Source organism: Coenobita brevimanus, chromosome 91 (assembly GCF_032717465.1).
Source record: "Coenobita brevimanus isolate Jiangsu-jjx chromosome 91, ASM3271746v2, whole genome shotgun sequence".
Lineage (NCBI taxonomy): Eukaryota > Metazoa > Arthropoda > Malacostraca > Decapoda > Coenobitidae > Coenobita > Coenobita brevimanus.
In genome coordinates this window covers 6,590,463-6,597,676 of record NC_137044.1, presented here as the reverse complement: position 1 = coordinate 6,597,676, position 7,214 = coordinate 6,590,463, and positions in this window count along the sequence as shown.

Sequence of the window (7,214 nt, the reverse complement as noted above, 5' to 3'; positions counted from 1 at the left end):
CCTAACAACGATGTCGTATGGAATTTCGTGAAAACCACGACGTATTTCACTGGTAACCAAGGAGACACATTCCTACCTCACAACGAAGTCTTATGGAGTTTCATGAAGATCTCAGCTTATTTGATAGTAACCAAGGAGACGCATTCCCATCTCCAAACGAAGGCTTATGGAATTTCATGAAAACCACGACTATTTTGCCAGTAACCAAGGAGGCTTATTCCTATCTAGCAACGAAGTCTTATGGAATTTCATGAAAACTAAAACTTATTTTACTAGTAACCAAGGAGACTCATCCCTGCTTCACAACGAAGTCATATGGAGTTTCATGAAAACCATGACTTATTTGACAAGCACCCAAGGAGACGCATTCCTACACACACACACACACACACACACACACACACACACATACCACCCCCAGTAATAAGCCATCAGAGCAGGTTCACTCGGTGTTACCAGCCAGTTTCATCACCCCCTGTCTGCAGTACAGCCAATTAAAGCCTAACACCCACTACTTATCACAAAAAAGCAAACACACACACACACACACACACACACACACACACACACACACACACACACACACACACACACACACACACACACACACAAGAGAGAGAGAGCAGACTAGATACCCGGTCGTCCAAGGTCTGCTGCGCCTAGGAGCAAGTTTTATTTAGCCTTTGAGTTTCACGGTCAGAGGTGAGTCTGTAACCTGGCCAGGTGTGTGACCTGGGATTGTGGACACACCTGAGGCAGTGTTCTTGTCAGCTAGAGGGCAGGGCACCACTTATAACCTGTTTGTTATCATCTGATGGAACTGTGCCACCTCTACAAATTTATTACTGTGCCACATCCACAACATTAATACTAAGCTGTGGTTACATGAAATTTGATGAGCCTCTGCTATGAAGTAAAAATCTGTCTTCTTGGTTACAAGTCAAATTCGTCCTTCACTCTGACTACAATTAAACCATGAACTAGGCTGAAAGGTGTTGCGGATTTTTGTCAGGTGAAAACAGAGCGACTAGAGGCAGCCACTGACGACCCCCAGACGATTTATTCACAGCAGGGAAACTCCAACTCTCTGAAGGGTTAAGCCCTTCTTCATGATGATGGTTTTCTAGTTTATTTTGCCTACCGCATGACGTTTATAGTTAGCTAAGGAAAACTCCGGGCCAATAAGTGGTTAGACCTTTCTTTACAGTGAGAGAATTCTGCTTTGTTCTAGCTACTAGGATACTGTTTATAATTAGGACTGAAGAGACATCTCAAAATGAAGGAGTTTACGGGTGTTGACACTGGTTTCTTCCCTCTTATTATGGATATGGCGTGTTAATACTCACCTGTGCGTTATTTATATTTTCAGTGTGCCCATGTCAAAGGTATGCATTACACACACACACACACACACACACACACACACACACACACACACAGTGAATATGAGTGTGTCTTAAAATCAAACGAACGTGTGCTGGGTAATTTTCTGAGTAGATAAGAATACAGCCCCCAGAAAGTTAAGATAACTGTGAAGGGAAAGAAAGATCCCCCGCCCCCCAAAAAAAATAAATAAAAAGTCGCAGATGGCTACATGCTTAGAATGTAATTAGCAAGAGAAAGATAAGCCTCTAATATCTGACAGACAACAATAGAAAGCCTGCAATTATTAGACTGGATTGGCCTGCATCCCACATTAGCGACTGCAGTCAGCAATGAGACAAGAGATTCCAGACTGAGAGAAGTTTTACACCTGTCTTTAAAAGTTAAGGGTTTGCCTCTCCTTGGTTGTTTCAGTATTGACTTTTGCGGCTCAAGGGCATACATTTTAGCTTAGTCTTTCAGCTCTCGGTCGATGTTAGTCAGCTTAGGAGAGATTATTCGACTGCGAGCAGTCAGATTCAGTCTTTATTTTCCTTTTCACTACAAAATGATGCTGGCGTTTAGGAAATTTTATAGATGAAAATAAGGACACGAGGATTAATGTACAGTAGCAGTTTCTCTCTCTCTCTCTCTCTCTCTCTCTCTCTCTCTCTTTCTCAATAAGGCAAAAATTTGAGGTTCGCCTTTCCCCTAGTTATCTTTTGCAAAAATACGGCATTGGGTGTCTTAAGTGAAACCTAAGCTACCCTGATGCCCACACTTGTTTCTTTAACATTTTCACTATGATTACGTATTTTATATTTTTCGCCTGTTCGAGATTATTTTTATTCAGCTAAGGAGAGACTTTTGAAGCGAGAGAAGTTAGTCATTCTTACGTAACTCGTGTTTTACATGAGTGCTCTGCTAAACTGAATAAAATCAGCATTAAATAGCAAGAATATGTTACTAATGACGTTTTCTGGGTAAAGAGATTAACCGATATTAAAACCAGCATCGTCAACGCCCCAGATCCCAGACTTCCAAAGCCCTCGCGTTGACTTTCACGCCTCGCCCTCGCCATTGCTGACTCAGTGATCCAGGTTTTATGGGATGAGGTTAGGACGGCTCTAGGGAGGTCCCGCTGAGCCCGCCCTGGTGCCGCAAATAACGCTTAGGAGTCTCAAATTGACCTCTCGTGAAAAAGATTCGTAACATCGGATTTTATTGTAAGGTATCGGACTAGGGGTATAGAGTAGAAAGTCTGTTCCTGAAGTTCCTCAGTCCCCTCAAAACACCAGAAAGAGATGATGACACACCCTCACATCACACCGTTTGGGTCTAGTACCGAACCGTCCATACTGACACATGCTAAAGGTATTTAACTGAGAGTTAATGTATTGTTACTGAGGGGGATATTTTACGGTATGTCATTGGACCATTTCATATAATCAGCTAAGATTGTTACTCTAAATCCGATTTCATGTGCCATCATGGATCGATCTGGCGATATTCAGATTATCAGTTCGCTTCTTTTCCACCTAACCTCAACCACCACTCCTAGTCAACGCCATACACAGTTTCTTTATTTATGCAATCTTATTTGAGTTAGACTTTATAAATCCTGTAACAAAAAGGGTTAACTCCATGTTGCAACAAGGGCCCGGTTATATTCACAGCTCCAAGAGTACGGTTTGATTCACAGCGCCTTGCAACTGTACTTTAACAGTGCAACATGAATACAGTTAGATTCAACATTCTTGCAACAATGCATTAATCAAAAGTCCAGTTAGATTCAGAGCTTGCAACAGTATATTTAACATGATGTAGCAAGATTCGGTTTAAATTCAGCAGCGTCTAGTAAGTGTACTTTAACGTGATCACAGTGTCTTGCAACAGTGTATTTCAATATTAAAATAGCGATGAAACAGTGTATTTAAACTGATACAACAAGAGATCGGTTAGATTCACAGCGTCTTGCAATTTATGTTTAACATTCTGCAACGAGGGCCCCGATTAAATTCAACAGCGTTTTGCAACAGTGTATGTAACGATCCCGGGGCGGCAAAGGGAGCAACACTCCCCTTCCATTGGGCCGGGCCGCCTTGCATCAGCGGTGTGCCGGCCATTCCCATCCCCGTTATTGCCTCTCGCTCGCCCGCCCTCACAATCGCTGTTTCCATCGTGGGTGTGATAATGGCAACAAATAGCCCTTGCATATATGCCCTGGCCGTCCTGCTCAGCTTTGTATGAATGAGGTCGGGCATCAAGGAGGGCTTTTATAAACTCCCGTAAGCTTAACCTCTCCTAAGCTTAACCTCCTTACTTTCATTGACGCAGTTTTCACTTTACCCTTGCTGCATTTTTAATTTTTATTTTTGGTGCATTATTATTTTTTTTTTCGTACTTGCACATTACTCAACGGCATCAGGGGAAGAATTAAATCTGCAAAGCTTAACCCCATCCCTTCGATGACGTTTTTTTTTTTTTCAATTTTAGTCTTGCTACCTCCAGAGCACATTATTCAGCTTAGATTAGGCTACTCGTAGAGAAGGGTTTATTGAAGGGTACATCTAATCTCTCCCGTTCGAAAACAATGAAAATAAATAAGCCGAATAAAAGCGTCAAGTGAGAGTTACAACAGTTTATAAAATAAGAAATCAGATTGAAGGGGTATACTTGTGCCAGAAAGTCTATATACATTTGCCTTCACATATACAGCTACATATATAACATTTCACAGTGTACTTAGAGTGAATATGAAAGTGAAAAATGTGAAAAGCAAAACGATATGTGGTTACAGTTTGCTGTTATGGAATGTTGCTTATCCTGAATGATGATTAAGATCCTTCATAAATACGCCTCCAGATCCAGCCAGGAGCGCCCTAAGGCTCATATTCTAACTGTACATGCTTGATCTTGACGCCTCTATGCACACGTAACCCACATCAACCTCGGGGAATTAATTATAAACCTTCTTAATCCTGTCTTGATCGGGGAAATATTTATATTCTTTTCCAGGTGATAGCAGACGGTTTTATTTAGCTGAGAGTGAGACAAAGAAGCTTGGAAATATTACTACTATCACCCTTAACCCTCTCATGGTCAAGACAACTCTAGGATTCTGTTGCCAGTAACGGAAGACGGTTTTTTTCAGTTGAAGGAGAGGTATAGAAACGTCAGTGTTTATTTATTTATTTATTTATTATATTTGTATGAGGCTGTTTGTTTATACGTCTTTCTTTTTGTCCATAGAGCAACCCAAAACCTCACAACCAAACTACTGTGAATGCCAAGTCAGTAGGATCTCCGATACGTCACTTCTGCTGGAGACTTGTTCATCATGAAAATTGCTTAACGATTCGATTGCATGCGTGTGTCTCTTTGATGAATGGAGTGATTTAGCGTTAGCTGCATTAAGAATTGAAAATTCTCGATTCTCCGCCACAACATTAATCCGGATAGTTTTTCATCCATTCCCTGCAGAGACTCTCGGAGATGAATTTAGCCGCCTGAGGTTTTTACAGTTTATTCGTGATACCTGCAGACAATTTATTCAGCTGGAAGAGACAGGTATACCCCCCATCAACCCCTTCACTACTAATCATGCATAGCCCTTTCTGTTCGATTACATCTTTTTGTATTTGTTTCATTCTCCAACAAGAGGAGAGCCCGTTGGTAGTGAAAGGAGTAACTTGTTTAGCACCTGAGAGTCATAAAAGTCTCTTCTAAGTCTGATAGCAAAAAGAATCTACTTTATAATTATCCGATCTATATGTTTGTTAGTTTGTTGCTGTAACACTGCAAAAAGGGCGCAACGTAGCTCAGTTTTTGTTAGAGCAAGGTACCGTTAAAATGCTCTAACTTGAAGAATAAAACAATTTCCAGTCCAGTCGGGTCACCGGCTCCCGAGTTATGACCCATTTCTGGGCTTTTGCTTCAAATTTAATATTTGCTTTTAGTGGAGGGGGTGAATTCGTCCTTGGTCCGGCATTGAAATTACCAGCATGATAGAAGAGAGAAGAGTTACGTGTTTGTTGTATTATCACTCTCTTGCCACTCCTTCCTCCCTCCATATACTCATAAATTGTATGCTGTAATGCTATAGTACAATTAAATATAATAGCAAACAGTACTATCCTCTCTCTCTCTCTCTCTCTCTCTCTCTCTCTCTCTCTCTCTCAACGTGTGTTCCTGCAGGATAAAGATAAGGAAAATTCCTCACTCCGTCTCTTTCATGGCCTGAGTAATTCAAATTTCTATTACCTTATCGACTGAAAACGGGAACTGACATCGAGCGGAAGCCGCTTAGGCTTTTAAGCGAGTAAAATTAGGAAGGACGTTATTAGGCTAAAGATGATAATTTTAGACAAAATTCGTCCGATAGCAACAAGAAGAAACCACAAATAACGTTCGCGGGCTGAAGAGGTTAAGATACATAATTAATACTTACCTTGGTAGGACACTTAGGCAGAGAGGGAAGGAGGGAGGTATGGGATGGGCGGAGGGGGGTTTCGGAGAGAAGAAGGGAGGAAATAATGTTATGGAAGGGAAGAGGGAGGTATGGAAGGGAAGGAGGAAGGTATTGGAGGGAAGGAGGGAGGTATGGGTATGTTATGTGTCAGAGTCTCAGACGGATCACTGGGCCCCATATTAGCTTGCAACCCTTTCGTTGAGATACCCGGTAGAGATACGAGGGTCTCGGAGCTGCAAGCCTGGATACTAGGACGGTGTTGGGTTAGGTTAGGTTAGGTTAAGTTATATCAGTGTAGGTTAGGTCATATTGCAGGTAGGAGTTAGTCAATCTTAAGTGAGGCCGGCCACTATCTACCCACAAATGTAGTGCAACCTTCAGGTGAATACACACAGTAACAGGTTAATTGGCATCCTGTAATCGATTAAAAAATTTACTACACTGGATTAATTAACAGATTCCCTGTGGTCTTTAAATGTCTGATCTCAGGCGACTAGCTCCTGGCCCTTACACCCCTAATGAAGTAATTAAGGTGTAAGGCTGTAGTAAGTTAATAGGCAGAAACACCAGTCCTCCGGTGGATGGACACAGATGATACTAGGAAAGCTGTAATTAGAAGCAGCACACCAAGAAGGGAGTAGTAAGAAGCAACATACGGTACCAGAACAGCGGTAGTTAGAAGTAACAGACTAGCAACACAATAGGAAGGCGATAATTAGAAGCAACATATCAGGAAGGCGGTGGTCAGAAGCAACAGATCAGGAAGGCGGTACTTAGAAGCAACATATTAGGTCACCATAAGTTTGGTCAATTCTTACAGAAAGCTGGACGGAGAAGGAATATGAGTGCGTTGCTAGAAGGGTGGTGCATGCTCACCGTAATCAGGAAGGAATACAAGTGGACAGTTTAGCAGAGCGGTTGCCAATGAAATAGCGAGAGCAAAAGGAAAGATGTAACAGCGTGGCGAAGCGAGAGACGTTGAAGGGAACCAGTAAGAGGAGGGATGATGAGACTAAAAGCTTTTTCCTCCTCCCAGTTGGAAGGGCTGTATGTGATGAGTTTCTCCACACATGAACATAAGGCCCTCATTCAGTTAGGCCAGGAATTGTGTACAAGAAAATGCGGACTCTTTATCACGTTTAATCTCTGAGAAGTGGATTTTGCGAGGGAAGTAATGTGATTTTTCCATGGTAGGTCCCGGGAGGATACCCCAGGGATATGGAGCTCTGATGAAGGAATGAGTTGTATTAACATTTTAAGACTCCAAAGACTCACGCTCAACTCAACAAAATCGTCTGATGTTAAACCAAAATATAGTACCAAAGCTGACGCAGTCATGAGAGGGTTAAAAGTTGTAAGCTTACTAAGTACAAAAGTTTCA